Raw genomic sequence first — 22,578 nt, 5'->3', positions numbered from 1 at the left:
TTCCTGTGGACACGAGAGGGTGACTCTCACTTCCGTGATACTGGTCGTCCTATGGTGAGCGGCGGGTAGGAAGCCACTAAGCGGGGTGGCGTGCTGGCTGTGCCACTTGACCCGCATTCTGCAGGGACATCCTGATCTAGAATCCCGTTGTCTCAGTAAGTCGTTTAAGGTGACTGCCACTTAGTTCCCTCCTTCTTCATACACCAGTGCGCAACAGGATGAAGGTAACCTCTGCATGATGTGTAACTACCAAGTTAAGTAGCTCGATGTAACTTGGACTGTACGTAGAAGGAACTTCTGCAGTATAGAAGAGAAGGTAACCCAAAAAAGGAAAAAAAAAACGCAATGAGACGAACAGGAATGATACTCTTACTGAAAGACAATAATTGTATTGAAGATAACGCGATTCATGGTGGTCTGCTGGTCTTCACAAAATGTGAGACATGGTTCTTGATATGGCACACTATGCGATCAAAAGTATCCCGACACCCCCTAAAACATACGTTTTTCATATTAGGTGCATTGTGCTGCCACCTACTGCCAGGTACTCCATATCAGCGATCTCAGTAGTCATTAGACATCATGAGAGAGCAGAATGGGGCGCTTTGCGGAAGTCACGGACTTCGAAGGTGGACGGATGACTGGCAGTCACTTGTGGCACACGTCTGTACGCGAGATTTACACACTCCTAAACATCCCTAGGTCCACTGTTTACGATGTCATAGTGAAGTGGAAACGTGAAGGGACTCGTACAGCACAAAAGCGTACAGGCCGACGTCTTCTGTTGACTGACAGAGACCGCCGACAGTTGAATAGGGTCGGAATGTGTAACAGGCAGACATCTATCCAGACCATCACACAGGAATTACAAACTGCATCAGGATCCACTGGAGGTACCGTGATAGTTAGGCGGAATGTGACAAAACTTGGACTTCATGGTCGAGCGGCTGCTCATAAGCCACACATCACGCCGGTAAATGCCAAACGAGGCCTCGCTTGGTATAAGAAGCGTAAACACTCACCGATTTAACAGTGGAAAAACGTGGTGTGGAGTGACGAATCACATTACATAATGTGGCGATCCGATGGCAGGGTGTGGGTACGGCGAGTGTCCGGTGAACCTCACCTACTAGCGTGTTTAGTGCCAACAGTAAAATTCGGAGGCGGTGGTGTTATGGTGTGGTCGTGTTTTTCGTGGAGAGGCTTGCAGCCATTGTTGTTTTGTGTAGCACTATCACAGTACAGGACTACAATGACCTTTTAAGCACCTTCTTGCTTCCCACTGTTGAAGAGCAATTCGGGGATGGTGACTGCATCTTTCAACATGATCGAGCAACTGTTCATAATGCACGACCTGTGGCGGAGTGGTTACACGACAGTAATATCGTTGTAATGGAATGGCCTGCACAGAGCCCTGACCCGAAAGCTATAGAACACCTTTGTAATATTTTGGAACGCCGACTTCGTGCCAGGCATCACCGACCGACATCGACACCTCTCCTCAGTGCAGCACTCCCTGAAGAGTGGGCTACCATTCCCCAAGAAACCTTCCAGCACCTGATTCAACGTATGCCTGCTAGAGTGGAAGCTGTCATCAAGGCTAAGGGTGGGCCAACACCTTAGTGAATTCCAGCATTACCGATGGAGGGCGCCACGAACTTGTAAGTCATATTCACCTAGGTGTTCGGATACTTGTGATCACATAGTGTATGTGAACATCCCTTGGACATGGGTGTGTGTTGTCCTTAGCGTAAGTTAGATTAAGTAGTGTGTAAGCCTAGGGACCGATGACCTCATCAGTTTGGTTCCATACAACTTATCACAAATTTCCATTTTTGTATGTGATCACCACGGATTGCAGTGCATGCTCTGCAACTTGATGTCATCCTGGCCACAAGGGTGGGAGGAGTTATTGTAGCAGAGCGTTCCACTCCTCCACCATCGCGACTGACGACTGCTGGATGATCGTTGGTGCATCTGGAGGCGCTGGATTCCGTCCTTCCAGCGCGTCCCACACGAGCTCGATGAGACTGGAGTCGGGGAAACGGGCAGGACAGTCCATTCGTCGGATATCGTTCCAAGAGTTCCTCCACCTGCGCTGTTCGATGTGGTCGCACATTTCCAGGGCCGAATGCAGTCCTGAAAAGACGCACTTGTGAAAGAAGTACAGTGTCGAAATAACATTGACTGGTGAGTGTACCTTGTTCAAAGATTTGGAGGTCAATACAGCCAAGCAACGTTATGCATCCCTACACCATAACACCTGGACCACCAAAACAATCATGTTACACAATGTTCCTGGATGTATCCCTCGTTATATGCAGATATTATATGCAGATACGAGGGACGTTTGAAAAGTCCGTGCAAAGTCCGAGAGATGGCACCACCTGCGCGTATCGAGGTCATGTTTAGTTAGTAGCATCTTTGGAAAGAACGCACACCAAGTTTCAGCCACATTGGTCTATTTATTTGTCTCTGGCATTCGTGTGAATCAAGGAAGTAGAGTGATTGTCAAAAAATGGACGAAAAAGAATTTCGTGTGGTGATTAAACATTACTTTATGAAAGGCGAAACGCGTCATTAGACTAAAGAGAAGCTTGATAAACATTACGGTGACTCTGCACCTTCGATTAGAACAGTTTATAAGTGGTTTCACAATTTTCGGAGTGACCATATGGGCACAAGTGGTGCTGAACGTTCTGGACGCCTTGTGGAGGTTACGACCCCAGAAATCATTGATAAAATCCATGATATGGTGATGGATGACAGAAGAGTTAAGGTGCGTGAGATTGCTAGTGCTGTGGGCATCTCGAATGAAAGGGTACATAATATTTTGCTTAAAAATTTGGACACGAGAAAGCTATCCGCAAGATGGGTTCCGCGATTCCTCACGCTTGAACAAAAACGGAATCGTGTGAAGTGTTGCAAGAATGGTTTGCAGCTGTTCAGGAAGAATCCGCAGGACTTTAAGCGTCGTTTCGTCACTGTCGTAGAAACATGGATACATTACTATACTCCTGAGACCAAACAACAATCTAAACAATGGGTTACCAAAAAGGCGAAAACCATTCCTTCGGCCGGAAAGGTTATGGCGACTATCTTTTGAGATTCGCAAGGGATAATCCTCATCGACTATCTGGAAAAGGGTAAAACTATTAGGTGCATATTATTAATCGTCATTGGACCGTTTGAAAACCGAGCTGCAATAAAAACGCCCGCGATTGGACCACAAAAAGTCCTTTTCCATCACGACAGTGCACCAGCACACACCTCAGCAGTTGTGGTCGCAAAATTAATGGAAATAGGGTTCCAATTTTTTTCACAGCCCTCCTATTCTTCAGACTTGACTCCTTCGGACTACTATTTGTTTTCCAATTTGAAGAAATGGCTGGTGGGACAAAGATTTTATGCAAATGAGGAGGTGATTGCAGCAACTAATAGCTATTTTGCAGACTTGGACAATTCGTATTATTCGGAAGGGATCAACAAATTAGAACAGCGTTGGACGAAGTGTACTAGTCTAAAAGGAGACTACATCGAAAAATAAAAAAGGTTCACCCCAAGCACGTAAGTAGTTTTTATTTTTGCGTGGTCTTTTCAAACGCCCCTCTTACGTCCAAGATTGTCGAAATGGTGTCCCCTTGTCTGAGTCCAATGTACGCCTGAACGTTTTCAGCTACGGCTACAGGAGAAATGGCATAAAGTTTCGTTTGTACACTGTTTAACTAATCTGATTGTTATGAAATACGAAAATGTATGGGACTGGATTAATACAAGTTAACAATGCGAAAGGCAGTATTTATACTGAGAACTCATTTATCCATAGCTAAAATTACAATTCACTACTATTTGATTGACACACATTATGAATGGGCAAGGTCGCATTTATACTAACAAGTCGCCTGTTTATTCAAATGTAAAGTCACTGTTCAGAATATGGCCTAGTAGCGCTCTGAAATACTGTATATGATGCGTCCTACTTGTGTGACGGCCAGGAAACATAAGACGACTAGCTCATTTTCATCAAACAAACGAAAAGAACGGCAGCAACGATACAACTGCTGTAATATAGTATTCTACAAGAAAAACGAAAAAACGCAACCTCCTGCAAAACTAAATGGAAAAACTGCGATCATTGCCTGGGGAGGTGTGTATATTGTTAAATTACAATTGATGAATGATAATGAGTTATTATAAACCATCTGTTACCCGTGGCTGTGCTCGTATATCAATAGTTTTGTTATGATGAGTGATGGTAGGTAAGTAAATTACTGTATGTGCAATAACATCAGTTGTCCTAAAGTGTCTAACAGTTCAGGTAAGCTTAGCTCGCCCCTTGGTCTTCCAGTCTTATCGTTCTCACTTCATTCTTGTACATATTACTCGTCCTTCCCTCTAGCTTACTCCTATTTTCCTCAGAATTTCGAACATGTTGCACCATTTAACATTGTCGAATGCTGTTTCTACGTCAACAAATCTTTTGAGAGTGGCTTGATTTTTCTTGAGTCTTGCTTCCATCGTCAGGAGCAAAACCAGAGCTGCCTCTATCGTGCTTTTACGTTTCTTGAAGCCAAACTGACTGTCGTCTAACGTAACCTCAATTTTCTTTTACATCCTTCAGTATATTTCTCTTGTCTGCAGTTAAAGTACATGAGCTGTTACCCTGATTGTGCGATAATTCTCGTTCGCACCTGTACTTGTTACTTGCCATCTTCGCAATTGTGAGGATGTTATTTTTTGGGAAAGACTGAGGGTAAGTCAGTGATCTTATAGATTGTACACACCAACCTAAATAGTCGTTTTGTTACCACTGCTCCCAATGATTTCAGGAATTCCGATGGACAGCTTTATTTGATCTCAAGTCTTCCAGATCACTTTCAAATGCTGAGTGTAATACTACATATCTTATGTCTTCCATGTCGCTGTTTCTTTTTCTATTACGTCATCAGACAGTTCCTTCCACTAATGGAAGCTTTCAATATACTTTTCCGCGTATCCGCTCTCTCCTCTGTGTTTAACAGTGGAATTCCCTTCGTAAGCTTAATGTTCACCACCTTTTTATTTTTCTACATCCTAAGGCAGTCCTCCCAACGATAATTTCTTTTTTTTTTGTTGAAGCCATTTCGCCTTGGCTGCCCTACATTGGCTCTTTATTTCATTCCCAAGGGATTCATGTTGCTGTATTACTTCTGTCCTTCCCTGAACAGTTTTGTACTGCCTTCTTTCCTTGATCAATTTAAATATTTCTTCTGTTACCAAATGTTTCTTCGCAGCTAGCTACTTTCCTTGTAGTGACGTTAGCGATGTAAAGTCAAACTGTATCCAACATCAGACGACGCTGTCATGTAGACCGGAGGGTGCAAGTTCGGAACGTTGTAAACCATATTCTTTACCAAAGATACATATTCAAAAGGGACCCGTTTCACCGTAATTTGTTGAATTTGCCTTATATTACAAAGCATCTTTTATGAACAGTTATGATCCTCAGGAAAACGAACCGCGCCAGATATTTTTCATACAAGGTGGGCGAGAAGTCGCCGTACCCATGTAATGCCTGTTTAGTATCAAATTTATTATCCACGTTGGTAGCCATGTTACTACTTATCACTTTTTGTGATCAATTGTTGTAATCAATTGCCGCGCGGGATTAGCGGAGCGGTCTTAGGCGCTGCAGTCATGGACTGTGCGGCTGGTTCCGGCGGAGGTTCGAGTCATCCCTGGGGCATGGGCGTGTGTGTTTGTCCTTAGGATGATTAAGGTTAAGTAGCGTGTAAGCTCAGGGACTGATGAACTGATGACCTTAGCAGTTAAGTCCCATAAGATTTCACAAACATTTGAACAATTTTTTTTTATCAGTGGCATGTTTCCGAAGTCGCAGTCGAGTTTTAATTTGTAAACATGGCAGAAGTGAGCAATCGTAGTTACAAAATGGTTCAAATGGCTCTGAGCACTATGGGACTCAACTGCTGAGGTCATTAGTCCCCTAGAACTTAGAACTAGTTAAACCTAACTAACCTAAGGACATCACAAACATCCATGCCCGAGGCAGGATTCGAACCTGCGACCGTAGCGGTCTTGCGGTTCCAGACTGCAGCGCCTTTAACCGCACGGAATCGTAGTTACACTACTGAGGGGCGCTTACTGACAAGTGTGTGGGTGTACGAGGACAAGACACAGGGCAGTCAATGAGACAGATTATGCGAGCATTCCGGGAAAGATTTAATAAGGCTCCACCACTAAAACTAACGCTTCTGAATTGGGAAAAACGTGGTTTTGCTTTTGGCAGTGTTCATGACAGGCCATGAAGTGGAAGGAAGAAGACAGCAGAAGAAACATGTGCCGGAGTCTCTGCTTCGGCTGCACATTCTCCTACGAAGTAAATACGCGAACGTGCTTCGGAATTCGGTATACTGAGGACAAAAATGCGAGATCGTATGAAAAAAAAGAGCTTAAAGTCAGACGCTTTCGGCCGACTTTCGTAAACGAGTTATCGGATATAGAAGGAAATGAGCGCATTTTACTATGCCATGCTTTCTTAACTCAATTTCCAAACGCAGAAATTGTGCCAAGGATGTGTTTTCAGACGAATGTGCTATTTGTCACAGCCCACATGCTAGAAATATTGTCGTTTTGACCAAAGAGAATGCTCATTACACAGTCGAGTCAGAAAGGAACCCGACTGACGTAATGATATAGGCAGCGATGACACATCACCTGTTTGGACTGTACCATTTTCGAGGGAGTTTGAACGGTGCAAATTGTTTTCACATGTGACAAACGTGGTTAGTACCTCAGTTCAGGAAAAGGGCCTCACAGAATGCATATGGTTGGAGCAGGACGACGCACATCCTCACTATGCTCTTGCAGTACATGATTTGTGAAATGAACACTTCACAAGCCGTTGGATAGGTCGTGGCTCATCAGTAACTCCCTGGGAACAGCCACTAAGAAGTCATGACCTCGCCACATCTGACAACTTGCTACGAGGAGTCATTAGGGTGCAAGTGTCTGCTCATCCATTAACTTTTCCTTTGTCTTTAGTAGTTTTATCTTCGTTCGTTGGTATTTCGGCAAAATCCCGTGTGCCTGGTTAGGCAAGTAATTAATTAACTTTTCATAACTGGAATTCACAGCCATGTAAAATTTTTTGAAAGACACCATGTTTACGACAGTGACTGTTCAAATGGCTCAAATGGCTCCGAGCACTATGGGACTTAACATCTGAGGTCATCAGTCCCCTAAAGCTTAGACCTACTTAAACCTAACTGCCCGAGGCAGGATTCGAACCTGCGACCGTAGTGGTCGCGCGGTTCTAGACTGAAGCGCCCAGAACCGCTCGGCCACACCGGCCAGCCAGTGACTGTTAAATTTTGTATTTCCGCTATTGCAATTTCGGCCTTAGGTCATTATCAAGTGCAGATATTTTGGCTGTAAGCTATGGCGACTTTATACGCGCTGACACATTTATACGTCGTTGTCATTTGCTGTTATATAAATTCATAACGCTGCTAGCGCTAGCACACATGTCCATATATCGTAAAACAGCGCAGTCTGTAAATAAACATGTTTGTTCCACCATCACTAGTAACTTTTGCTACCAACGAAGAACTCAGCAGTGGCGTTGAGGATACATTTCCTGCTATAACACCGGGCTTGGTCAAAAATACATCAAGAAGAACATGCAAGCGTATGGAAATGTGTTTAGAGCATGATAAGTAACATACTGGTATAGTGGATATTTAATACGCAAGAAATTACGTATGCTAAAAAAAAAAAAAAAAAAAAAAAATCAAATCAGTTAGCATATAATGCTAGTGGGTACGAGTACCTCTTGCTCACCCTGTAGATTCATTTCTATAATACAGAAATACGAATTAACATCTGCAATAACATCACTTAAGAACAGAGAAGCAACAGGAAAACACAGCATTAATGCTGAATTGTTAAAATGTGGACGAACGATGCTACACCAACGACTGCTACATCTCTTAAACGAATGTTGGAATAAGAATAGTATTCCCAAAGACTGGAAAACAGCCAGAGTGATATCAATTTTTAAAAAAGGAGATAAAAGCCTATGCAATAATTACAGAGGAATAAGTTTACTAGACTCAGCATACAAGGTGTATGCTAAGATTTTAAGTACAAGACTTAAAAACATAGCAGAACCAGTAGTGCATGAGGAACAAATGAGATTTAGGAAAGGACGCTCCATAATAGATGCAGTTTTTATTCTACAGAAAATAACAGAAAAACGGTGAGAGTATAATAAAGAAACGCACATTGCTTATATTGACTTTAAAAAAGCTTTTAACAATGTCTATAGAGTGAAACTTTGGGAAATAATAACGAATCGCGGATATCCAAAGCACCTACTAAATGCAATAAAAAGTTTATATCAAGACACAAATATCACTCTAGATCTCAATGGTAAAACAGCTAATGAGGTACCAACTGACAAAGGGGTACAACAAGGCTGCTGCATCTCTCCAACTTTGTTCAGCATCGACATTAATGAAATAATACATATATGGAAATCAGAATTTCGGGAAGGCATCTACCTAGATAGGAACATTCTTTTAAATAATTTACTATATGCTGATGATCCAGTGATCCTAACAGATGAGGAAGACGACCTTCAGAAAGGAATCTACTTGCTAAAACAAATAAGTGCAAAATTTAATATGGAAATTTCAAAAGAAAACCGTAAGACAATAGTCTTCATGGGGAAAGAACCAATCAGAACCAAAATAGTGTCAGATCAGAAGCTTTTAGAGCAAGTAAACCATTTCAATTACCTCGGATGTGAAGTGACTTATGGCTACAGCAGAGATATTGAAATTAAGCTTAGTCAATTCAGTCAAGTATGTGGAACAATCTACAGGAACTTAAAAAACAAAACCAGGAAAGACACTCAAAGTAAATTTTACAAAACTGTTGCAGTTCCCACACTGCTCTATGAAAATGAGACATGGGAAATTACCAAGAAGCAAGAAAGTCGGATTCAGGCACAAGAAATGAAATTCCTTAGCGGCGTTAAAGCTTGCACAAGAGAAGACAGGGTAAGAAATCAAGATATTAGAAAAAATGGCTCTGAGCACTAAGGGACTGAACAGCTATGGTCATCAGTCCCCTAGAACTTAGAACTACTTAAACCTAACTAACCTAAGGACATCACAGACATCCATGCCCGAGGCAGGATTCGAACCTGCGAGCGTAGCAGTCGCATATTTCCGGACTGCGCGCCTAGAACCGCGAGACCACCGCGGCCGGCTCAAGATATTAGAGAAGACCTCCCTGAAAGGAAGGAAATTATAAGTGCCAAGGGAGAAGAAACAGAGGAAGACCGGGACAGAGATAGGAAACCATGACAGGCAATTCCTGCCTGATACCTGAAGAGAAGATGAAGATGATGAAGATACTACAGATGTAATATCTTCATTCTAGGGCAATTCATATATTTTTGGACAACATGGTTGTGGAGATGCAACAGCGATTAGTATAATTAATCAATTATTCAAAAACAGTCTTAATCGCATTTATTATTATTATACCGTCATCCGGTTTCAACCCGACGTAGGGGTCATCTTCTGGGCGTCACCACAAGGAGTACAGGGCTCTGTGGCCCTTCCATATTAGGCTTTTTAGTAAATTGACTCAAATGTTTTCTACGTAAATGTACGAATAGATATATTATAATACAAGACGACACCAGTTTTTGTGTGTCACAAATTGCCTTACCTTATATTATGGCACATAATGTAATATGCTTTTAGGAATTTTACGAGTTGACTACGGAACATTTGTTATTATTTTATAATTAACGCTATAAATGTAAATCATTTTAAATGGAATGGTTCCGTTTTCTGTTATTTACTGTCACTTAAAATTGTGTTAAACCAAGGTGACCAGTAATTATATATAATAAACTGTATTAAATGCCGTTGACCCGATCTCAGCACGCTGTTTAAGCCCATACGAAGGGTTAGTCTCGCATAGTTTCCTGCCGTTATGTAGACAGGAGTGACACCACCAGCAGTCGACCAATGGGTAACATATTTTAAAGTTTACCTAATTTTAGCTGTTGTATAATGGAGTCTTTCTGACGGATATCTATAATTTCACAGTGTAAACGCCCAGAAGGGTTGAAACCGGTTGGCGGTATAATAATAATAAATGTGATTAAGACTGTTTTTGAATACTTGACATCTCATACATTCCTGTCTGTTATAAACGTTTAGACCATCTTCAGCGACGATAGGGTGATGTGGAGTTGGGGGGAAGGGAGGGGAGTAAACAGTTGGAAATTTGAGTAAGTTCCTATGGGACCAAACTGCTGAGGTCATCGGTCCCTGGACTTAAACACTACTAAATCTAACTTACACTAACTTACGCTAAGGACAACACACACACATCCGTGCCCGAGGAAGGACTCGAACCTCCTACAGGGGGAGCCGCGAGAACCGTGGCAAGGCGCCCTAAGCCGCGCGGCTGCTCCGTGCAGCGGAGGGGAGTAGGCAGCTCAAGAAAAAGAGAAGTCCGCCGCGTGCGAGATTTTCCGGTCCTGCGCGTGCCGGCAAGGTGAGTATAATATGAAGTTACATTTTGCTACATTTGGGCCGGCGGTGACTTTTAGTGCGGGCCGGCGGCGGCTAACGCCCCTAAAACGGGCAGTTGATGCGGGCCCGCGGCTCGGGGTGGGCAGTTTTCGGGAAGGGCGCTCAGGGCCGTAAAACGCCGCCTCGCACTGCCGCCAGCCGGTTGGTCGGCGCGCCGTTCGGCTGCGTTTAATAGAATCGGGAATGTGCGGCTCGTAAACCGGCGACATCGGAATGCGTACCGAGGCAGATTTTACGCCGGAATTTCTCCCGTGTCCCGCCACGCGAAACAAGCAGCGTGACCTGAACGCAAGCGCGGCGTCTATGCTAGATATTCGCTTCGCGTTGAAAAACACAACTATCGTGTATACAGATTTATTGCCTTGTTAAAATGGTACTAGTTCCAACAGGTGAACGACTGGTGCCTTCATAAAGGTCTGGAAGCAAGTTGAACTGTCTACGGAAATTTGATGGTGATCAGAGACGGTCCGATTCTAGTCTGGAAAATTCTACCTACTGTGTGATTGTCATAAAATCCATTGTTATCAGCTACTCCATCTTAGGAGGGTGCTGATTTTGCAACTGTATGTACAGTCGACGGACAGCTGCTGCAGTTGCTCGTAAGAGCTTCACAACTGTTCTCAGCATTTATATCAGGCCATTTGCAACTGGATCTCAAACCGCTATTGTTAAAGCGTAGTAAGATTGATACATAGACCTAAATGTTTTACATAACAGGAGGTGAAAAACAGAGCTTATACAGAGTGATCCGTTGATCGTGACCGGGCCAAATATCTCACGAAATGAGTGTCAAACAAAAAACTACAAAGAACGAAACTTGTCTAGCTTCAAGGAGGAAACCAGATAGCGCTATGGTTGGCCCCCTAGATGGCGCTGCCATAGGTCAAACGGATATCAAGTGCGTTTTTTTAAATAGGAACCCCCATTCGTATTACATATTCGTGTAGTACGTAAAGAAATATGAATGCTTTAGTTGGACCACTTTTTTCGCTTTGTGAGACATGGCGCTGTAATAGTCACAAACATATGGCTCACAATTTTAGACGAACAGTTGGTAACAGGTAGGTATTTGAAATTAAAATGCAGAACGTAGGTACGTTTGAACATTTTGTTTCGGTTGTTACAATGTGATACATGTACCTTTGTGAACTTATCATTTCTGAGAACGCATGCTGTTACAGCGTGATTACCTGCAAATACCACATTAATGCAATAAAAGCTCAAAATGATGTGTGTCAACCTCAATGCATTTGGCAATACGTGAAACGACATACCTCTCAACGCCGAGTAGTTCGCCTTCCGTAATGTTCGCACATGCATTGACAATGCGCTGACGCATGTTGTCAGGCGTTGTCGGTGGATCACGAAAGCAAATATCCTTCAACTTTCCCCACAGAAAGAAATCCGCGGACGTCAGATCCGGTGAACATGCGGACCATGGTGTGGTGCTACGACGACCAATCCACCTGACATGAAATATGCTATTCAATACAGCTTCAACCCCACGCGAGGTATGTGCCGGACATCCATCATGTTGGAAGTACATCGCCATTCTGTCATGCAGTGTAACATCTTGTAGTAACATCGGTGGAACATTACGTAGCAAATAGGCATGCAATGCACCATTTAGATTGCCATCGATAAAATGGGGGCCAATTATCCTTCCTCCCATAATGCCGCACCATACATTAAGCCGCCAAGGTCGCTGATATTCCACTTGTCGCAGCCATCGTGGATTTTCCGTTGGCCAATAGTGCATATTATGCCAGTTTTCGCAACCGCTGCATGCAAAAAAATCTGTCATCGTTCCGCAATTTCTCTTGTACCCAGTGGCAGAACTGTACACGATGTTCAAAGTCGTAGCCATGCAATTTCTGGTGCATAGAAATATGGTACACATGCAGTCGATGTTGATGTAGCATTCTCAACACCGACGTTTCTGAGATTCCCGATTCTCACGCAATTTGTCTGCTACTGATGTGCGAATTAGCCGTGACAGCAGCTAAAACACCTACTTGGGCATCATCATTTGTTGCAGGTCTTGGCTGACGTTTCACGTGTGGCTGAACACTTCCTGTTTCGTTAAACAACGTAACTATCCGGCGAACGGTTCGGACACTTGGATGATGTCGTCTAGGATACCGAGCATCATACATAGCACACGCCCGTTGGAAATTTTGATCACAATATCCGTACATCAACACGATATCGACCTTTTCCGCAATTGGTAAACGGTCCATTTTAACACGGGTAACGTGTCACGCAGCAAATACCGTCCGGACTGGCGGAATGTTACGTGATACCACGTACTTACACGTTTGTGACTGTTACAGCGTCATCTATCACAATGCGAAAAAAGTGGTCCAACTAAAACATTCATATTTCTTTACGTACTACACGAATATGTAATAAAAAATGGGGGTTCCTATTTTTAAAAAAACGCAGTTGATGTCCGTTTGAGCTATGGCAACGCCATCTAGCGGGCCAACCATAGCGCCATCTGGTTTCCCCCTTCAAGCTAGACGAGTTTCGTTCCTTGTAGTTTTTTCGTTTGATGCTTATTTCGTGAGATATTTGGCCCGGTCACTATCAGTGGGCCACCCCTGTGTATGTACAGCTTAAGTACAGAAAGAATATATAGGGTGTCCCAGAATTATTGAGACCAACTTGGAATAGTGTCTTGAGGAATAAATCGAGGACAGGAACCACGCCTAGAAACGTATCCAACGATGCTACAGAACGTCGAAGTTATAGATGCCGGTGCCTGCCATTAGGCCACCCCTTCTGAAACAAACGGGACTGTGTGCGCTGACGGTTCGTTGCCAGAACGTCTTGCAGTATTGTTTGTCATTTAGTAATCTCGACTGATTGCTACGATCGCCAATGGAGATGATGGAGCTAGCAGCTGCGTAACCAGGTCTTGTCTTCTATGAATGTGATGCCTCAGTGGATGAGGGTTGGGGCCCAGGTTACCACCCGCCGTTTATTTTTCTTCTTGAACGCTCCAAAATCTCCAATATTTTTTCCGTTCGACGATCGTACAGTTGAGACTCGGTATGTCAATCAGGCAATACCGCAGTGAGAACTGAGGCAGTCATACAACCGACGCACCAAGCTGAAGATGTCCGTTTGATAAAACATTGCGTCCTGCTGCGAGAAGAAGGCCGTAGCTGCCTACTGCACATCGACAGGAATCGTTGACCCTTCAAGACTTTTTTAAGGGACTGAAAGCGTGGTCGTTACATGGAGGGAGGACTATAGGGCAGGTGCTCGAATGTCTCCCACTTGAATTGGCGTAACTTCTACTGTAGGACATTTGCGATATGGTGGCGTGCATTATTATGAAGCAGCTGTACCTATCACGCAACTTGTGCACTGTTCCACAACGCTGGTTTTTGACAGACATGCTGCCCCATACATACTCTTCAACCTCCGGGGCGCGTCTACTGGTGTCTATCCTTCGACAACCAAGAAAAGAATAACAGCACGTTGGTCCTGTTTGGACACATTTGGTAATAATGTCGACATAGCTCAGTTTACTGTGTTTACAGCACGTACGTTGGAAGCATACAAGTACCATAAATTTGGGTCTTATTTACCCGCACTGGTGTCGCGCAATGTTGCACATACACTGTAGCAACCTCCTCAAGAGGAAACTTTTGATCGCCCCTTATATAACATGCAATGTGCTGTAGAGAAACAATGTCCAATGATAAAAAAAGGTAACTCAGGTGATTTATGTGTCCAATGACAGGTGTGAGAAATAGTCATGTTATGTTTATGAAACAGCATTGGCATGCTTCAGAAGAAAAAAAAATTGTATTCTGACGTGTTGGAAATTTCAGCTACCATGCCTTACAAATAAAAGGCTGAAAGTGATGATTTAGATTTAATAAAAGTGTAAAGTTGTTGCAGTGGACGGGGCATCCAAGTCGAATGTAAAGTTACGTTTTCCAGACACAGGCCGCTAGCACAGCTTGGACACATGGTGGACACGTTACAAAATGATGCTTACAAACATTTAGATACACGTAAACCCGCGAAATATCTTTATGTGTAGTTGTGAACAACGGGCGCCAGATGTCCAGGAAAGTTGTTTCTTAGTGTACATTGCTCACTGATCATCTTTTCCTAAGATTTTATTAATGTGGGCGTTTCTTCCTATACCTCTTCAGAGTATCCCTTCTTCCATTGTATGTGTTTCTCACGGTTAAACAGGTATTTATAAAAAAAATGCGGGGGTATATATGTATATGCCCAGTCTTCTGTTAGTGCAGCTCCTTCTTCCTCCTCTCTCTGTCCATTTCGTCCACCCCCCCACTCTGTTTATCTCCTCCACAACCTCTCTCTGCCCATCTTCTCCATCCCCCATCCCTCCCTCCCATACACTCTGTGGGTATCCTACCCCCTCTCTGTCCATCTAGTCTTGCCCCCTCTCTCTGTCCTCCTCCCCCTTATTCTGTCCTCCTCCCTCTCTGCCTCTCCATCTCCTCCTGCCCTCTCTCGCTGTTAACCTCCCCCTTCTTTTTGTCCATCTCCTTCTTTTCCTGTCATTGTCTACCTTTTGCTTTCCTCTCTCCCTGTACATTTCCTCCTCTTCCCTTTCTCTGTCCATTTCCTCCTCACCTCCATCCATTTCCTTCCCCCCCCCCCCCCCTTTCCATCTCCTCCATCCTCCTCTCTTTCTGCCTATCTTCTTCTCACTCTTTCTCTCTCCGCGCTATCAGCTCGTCTGCAGCCAGAGGCTGTTGGTTTTTACGCCTACAGTATTTCTTTCGAGACGTAAGTAATACGTGTACCAAATTTGGTCGAAATCGTTCCATGGGTTTAGGATGAGCTTTTTACTCATGGCTTTGCCTGTGTACACACATATCAAATATATTTCACATGTATTTATCATATTTCACGGGTATTTGTAACATATTTCACCTGTATCCCAAGGGAATTTCTCCCCGTTGTTTCATTTTCGAGCAGCGCAGTATTTATGGCGTCAGATATCCTGAACCATGTGTCGTAAAATCTTATAATTTTGATGGTACATCCTGTGGTGTATTTGGCTACTGTCTGGGATATGTATAACGAATAGAGTTAGTAATAAAGAAGTAATAAATTAAAGCTTCATGGATGATGAGACAGTTTTCCACGCATCTCAGTGTTTATGACGTCATATCTGCCCAACTACGTGACATACAATCTTATAATTTTCTTGGTGCATTCAGTGGTAGATGAGAATACTGTCTGCAAAACGTATCACGAATACAGTTGTTAGTAAAGGAGTAATACATAAAAATGTCATTCTTCATGCGGCAGATTTACTGCATGAAAAGCGATAACCTTTTTCCTTTCGTCATGTTGTGGGGTTTCAAGCGAGGAAAGTTTCACAAAGATTTGATACTATGTGTCAAGTTTTTTGCGAGTCCCTAAGTGCTGTTATTCTCAAATACTGGTTGACTAAAGTGTGTGTATTCGCACATCGTGGATTACACTTTGTTCTCACTTCCACCATTTTGGTAGGTAGATAAATGTAGTGTGTGTATTCGCACGTCGTGGAGCATACTTTTTTCCACCCCCACCATTCTGATAGGTATGTATATGTAATTTAGCCTGTGTGTTAATTTAAGGTATAAGCTATCCTATTCCAAATTTAATCGATATCCGTCCAACTGTTTCAGCGTGAAGGAGTAACAAATGTACTAAGTCACTCTCTCACTCACTTACTCTCTCTCTCTCTCTCTCTCTCTCTCTCTCTCTCTCAGACACACACACACACACACACACATGCACACACAGTAACAAACTTCAACATTTATCCACAGGAATGTTCTGTGTATTTACGACTATCTCTGAACGTTAACGTATCACTTGATACAGACAATTTTCAAGTGTCTCACTCAGAGCATACTTAATAGTAACTTCCGCACTGTGTTCTGCCTAATACACTGATCACACAGCTAGCCTACTGGAAGACAATGCTGTCGTGTTAGTCAATGATCACGGATTGGGCTCAGTGAGATTGTGACCCGCCGTTATGTGGCCGCTAGCGAAACGTCCCTGGAAGTGGGTATGCCAATGCCGCTTATCCGCCTTGGTGGCTTGCAGAGCTTATGTTTTCTTGTGGTCGCGTTGGTAGTGTAGGGAAGCAGCCTACTCACGCCTTATAAAATTCATATCAGTCTTTCCATTGTGTGCCAGCCCAGTCCACTGTAACTAGCTCTGACGTCATAATGTTGCGCAATACTTTAAAAATCAAGTAAATAACCTGAAACGTTTCTAGCATGTCAGGAGTAATACTAAATCAATATGTGTTGAGTATCAGTTCAATAACTTTAACTATTTTCAAAATTTGGACGTTTTTCTGTAAAAATCATTGGCGCAACAGAAAAGAGCTAGAGACTTAAAAATTTATATTTAGATTCCTTTTTCATAATAATTTAGTAGGAACAGTACTTTGGATCTCACAAATTAAGATTTTAGTTGAAATTCAATATTTTCTGGTTTTTGTCTTAAAAATTAAGGAAGCAAGATAGATTAAGTAGGCGAATAAATAAGGCTAGGATGTTTATATTTAAATAGAATGGAGATCCGCTATAATCATAAAGATGTGAGAAGTTTCAATTTAATAACTATAAAACTATAGCGATAGCCTATCTCCAAAGGGCAAGTTCAGAGCTCGTCTACTGCGTGTAGTGTAATTAAATTAATTCTCTCGCCCAAAATATTTTGCTTAGCCACGTCAGACTGTTATTATGATTACTTACCTGTGTGCTGAATGCACATTTAAATTGAGAACTTCATCGTCCATCAGCAAAGGAAGCGATGATTTATTCAATAACTTAATGTGGTGCATTACCAGCCCAGCGGCTAGTCGGGAGAGCCGATTTGATCAGGCGTTCCCTTAGCCGTCCGCACCGCGGCTTTATATATAAGAACGCTGCGCGAGAGAAAGGCCCCAGTTCTCTTCAGACGCTGAATAGCACACCATTTGTGTCAGGAGTCGCGTCGCGTCGGTATCATTGCTATAAACAGCCTCGGATGCCGTAATATGTTACTCGGGATGCGCGTAACCATGAAATCATTTTCGAATGAAGTGTTAATTCTGGGATAGCTTTAATGATCTATCTTCAGTTTGCGTATGTCGTATTTTCGCGTGCCGCCGCGGGACACACATTCTACCATTATTTAGCGTGGCGTTTGATGAACATTATCATCAAATTATGGCGAGCATTCACTTAAACATTTAATTTGAACAGTTATAGTTGTATCAGCGCATTAGACTCTGAACTGCTCTGTTAGTTGGATTGTGTGGATTCTTTTTTTTCACCTGTGACTTTCAGAATATATCGAACGTTTTTTCACGATCGTTTTTGATTATGAATCCCAGACAATCTCCTAATTCCTCAGAGCTATAAGCTGTAGCTGTAAGTGTATTTCTCAGATGTAGTGGGCACTAGGAATTCTAATTACAGGCTTCACGATTTGCTAATCACTTTCTGGTTGCCAATATTGTAGTTAGAGAGCCAGTGTTGAGAACGGCAAAAGACAGCATAATTAATACAAAACATTTTTTAATAACATATAAATTCCACCCGCCGCCCCTCATATGGTTAAACGGCCGGGAAATGCAGTGTTTCTCCAATATATATAATAACAATAATTATTTCCACCCGCCGCCCCACAGTAGCTTTTGCATCTCGCTCTTTGAACAACACCATACCTATGAGAAACAAAGAGCAGCTATAGAGGAATGACCGCATAAAACAAAGACCAGGAAAATCAGACTCCAGGCTGAGATTCACTGGCAGAACCTTAAGGAAATGCAATTCATCCACGGAAGAAGTGGCTTACAGAACAATCATTCGACCGATTCCATAGTGTTGCTCATGAGTTTGAGACTTAAGCCGAGTAGCATTAATAAAAGAAACCAAAAAGAACGAAAAGAGCGATGTGTTTCGTCACGGGATCGTTTAGTCGGTGCAAGAGCGTTAGAGACTGCTCAACAAACTCTAATGCAGGCGTAACAAGAGAGGCGTCATGTATCAGGGAGAGGTTTACTGTTAAAATTTCGAGAGCGTACTTAGCAAGGAGAGTCGTGCAACACGTTGCTTTCTCCCACATATATCTGGACAAGGAATAAGGTACGTTAAAAGTTTTACGGTAGCTTTACTGTCAATAGTTCTCCCCAAGCACGATCCGTGAATACTCCAGGGGAGTGGGTAAAAGCGCTGGTGTCGTATACCCTCCCCCACACACAGTAAGGTCGCTTGTGGAATGTAGGTCTAAACTCCATGTCTCCCAGTCTCACATCAGAAGTGGTAACACACGCCAACTGTAAACTCTGTATCAGACACGTCTGAATAATCATTTTTAAAACTATAACAGGAGGTCGTTTGGATTTACGCTTGCGGAAACAAGAAGGATGCTACTGGTTGGATGTGTTGCGTACAGGAGGAGATTGAACGTGAATGCAAGTGGGCAAGTTGTGTTTTCATAAGTAAAAGTGATAATTTTGTTTGAGAGCCTTACGAACACGGTAGTCTTCGAATGCGGATTCAGGTTCCAGATTATGGTTTTTGTGATAAATTAGAGCATCATTAAATTGTAAATGATCCCTTGTGGAAGACGTCACGGAGAATATATTTTAGAGATAAGTTTGGCGATAATTATTTCTGATGTGGACGACTTTGTTTATGTTTAGGCTACCTTTTTTATTCCATCGTTTGTTACGTCGCGTTAAAATCCTCTGTTAACGGCTTGAAGATATCGTTGGTAGCGGGGTAGTGGAGGTGGCTCGGATATTGGAGCAGTTGCAGGACTAAATAAAATATATGGATACATCCTTGATAACAGGTTACCTTCCATTCAGAAGGCTGTTGCACGCAGCGACTGTTCTATTATTTACAAGTCAATATATTTCAGCTATTAGTCGTCCCTTTAAATTTTATTGGCAGATCTAGATTTCAGCTAGAAACTAGCCATTCTCAATGCACTATCATTTTTGATGAATGCATGTAATGCCTGTTGGTCGGGCTTCATCCACAGTTTATTGAATACTCAGTGGCTAGTTTCTAGCTGAAATCTAGATCTGCCAATGACATTTAAGAAGGACGACAGATAGCTGAAATCTATTATTATGAGACATCATTGATAGTTAAAGTGTCTGTCTTTATGCACTGTATCTATATATGCCTCGATAGCTGAGTGATCAGCGCAGCGGTCTGTCACGCCATGGGGCCCGGGTTCGATTCCCGACTGGGTCGGAGATTTTCTCTGCTCAGGGGCTGGATATTGTGTTGTCCTCAGTATCATTTCATCATCATCAGTGGAAGGCAACGGGAAACCACCACAGACAATTACTTCCCTAGACGCTCATGCGGTGGACTTCTCTGACGAGGATTCCCTCATGACAAGACCTGCCGTAAGGCAGAACACAAAGTAAGTAAGTATATCTTTACAAGATAGTGTAATCCGGACTTGCGTGCATGTTTGAAGGAACCACCACTGACACTGACGATTACAGCTGTGGTAAACATTACGAAATAGATTCGCATGTTGCGAGTGTATACTCAGGTGACAAGTCTTTGACGCCCCTCTAATAACGTGTCGGACCTCTACTTGCCCGGCGTAGTGCAGCAGCTAAATGTGGCGTGGACTCAACAAGTCATTGGAAGTCCCCAGAGGGAATATTGAGCCACGTTGCCCCTACAGACATCCGTAATTATCAAAGTGTTGCAGGTGGAGGATTTTGTGAATGGATTAACATCTCGATTATGCACCATAAATGTTCTATAGGATTCATGTCGGGAGATCTCGATGGCCAAATCATTCGCTCGAAATGTCCAGAATGTTCTTCAAACCAATCGCGAACAACTGTGGCCCGGTGACAGGGAGCATTGTCCTCCATGAAAATTCCGTTGTTGTTTCGATACGTAACGTCCACGAATGGCTGCAAATGGTGTCCAACTAGCCGAACATCCAGAGGATCCGGTTATTCCACGTAAACACAGCCCACATCATCATGGAGCAACCGCAAGGTTGCACAGAGTCTCTCGTTGACAACTTGGGTCAATGGGTTCGTGGGATCAGCGCCAAACTCGAACTCTAACACCATCTGTTACCATCTGATCTCGGGGCTCATCTGACCAGACCACTGTTTTTCAGTGGTCTAGAGTCCCACTGTTGTGGTTACGAGTCCAAAAGACGCGCTGCAGGTAATGTCGTGTTGTTAGCAAAGACACTCGCGGCAGTCGTCTGCTGCCATAGCCCATTAAACGCCAGATTTCGCCGCACTATCCTAATGGGTACATTCGTCTTACGACCCTCATTGATTTCTCCGGTTATTTCACACAGTGTTGCTTGTCCGTCAGGACTGACAGCTCTACGCAAACGCCGTTGCTCTCGGTCGTTAAGTTGCAGTCCGGCGGCCACTGCTTTTGTCCCTGGTGACAGGTAGCGCTTGAAATTTGTTATTCTAGGCACAAGTCACTAGTGGATCAAGGAAAATTGTATTCCCTAAAGATTTCCGGAAAGGAATGTCCCATGCATCCAGCTCCAAGTATTATTCCGCGTTCAAAGACTTTTAATTTCATTACTGTGGCCATATTCGTGTCGGAAACCTTTTTACATGAATCACTTGAGTGCAAACAACAGGTGCTACCGCCATCTGTGCATGTGCATATCGTTCTCCCATGACATATGTCACCACATTGTACACTGACCTCAACTATTAGCGTCACACGAAAATTTGTGCCGGAATGGGACTCGAATCACTGGTCATGAGCAGTCGCCTTAACCACTTCGGCTACCCGAGCACACTTCTAGGCCCGACTCAAAGCTCCTTTATTCTTGTACAATTCGTGGTTCCTGCTCAGGGAGACAAATATTGCATCGTCATTTTAGCCCTTGGAGGCGGGTATACTTCACTGAAGGTTACAATGTCTGTGTTTATACAATGTCTGTATCTTCACATCTTCACAGTACGATGTCCTTCAGGCAAGCATGCATACCTGAAGGAACAGACGCTGTCATTGACGATTACAGCCGTGGTAAACAGTACGAAACGGATTCGTATATTGCAGCTATACATTGTCATCAGCTGTTGATGACATACGCAAATATCTGCCGGGCCGCTAGTGACAGTGTCTGTTCCTTCAGACACGTATGCGTATCTGAAGGGCTTTCTGTTATGAAAACAGAATGAATAAACATAGACATTGTAACCATCAATAGTGTATCCATGTGTCTCCTGTGCGGGAATCACGATTTGTGTGAGCGTAAGAGTTGTGCCTTTCGTGACATATGGGGGTTTTGGTCTGTCTTGGAAGCGTGTTTGGACAGCGGAAGTTGTTAAGGCAACCGCTCGCGATAAAGGGGAAATCTGGATTTGAAACCTGATGCAGCTTTCGCTCACATTATGATTTATTCCTTACGAGGAATGATTTGGTTACTCTGAAGGTTTAGCAGATTATTCTTGATTTCATAAGTAAACGTAATGGAGTATAGATACGCTGATAAATCAAAACATTTAGTGTAATCAGGAACACTTGTAACTGACATCGGTTATCCACTGAAGCCTCATACCCTTGTGGAGACACATTTTCAAGAAGGCTTTCCTGAAAATGTGTGGTGCTTTAAAACAGACAATGATCTTTCGTGCTACCGCATTCACTAACTGGGCCCCATTATCTAGACTTCCTTGAAAACGACCGTCCAGCATTATGGGAATAGCTTCCTTTGGCTATATAGCTTCCAGAATTATGAGACCTCTGCACATGGTACATCATTTAAACCAACCATTCTTCGGACTGTTGACTGACAGAAATGGTCACGTTTCTTGGCCACCAAAATCCTCAGACATAACGCTTTTAGATTTTTGCCTGTGGGGACGGCTGAAAGGCAAAGTCCACAAACAAAAAGTAAACATAAGAGATGGTTTGATCGTTCGGACTATAAATAGTATGAG

The sequence above is a fragment of the Schistocerca americana genome, chromosome 6, assembly GCF_021461395.2.
Source record: "Schistocerca americana isolate TAMUIC-IGC-003095 chromosome 6, iqSchAmer2.1, whole genome shotgun sequence".
NCBI classification, from domain to species: Eukaryota; Metazoa; Arthropoda; class Insecta; order Orthoptera; family Acrididae; genus Schistocerca; species Schistocerca americana.
Note: the sequence above shows the minus strand (reverse complement) of the source record.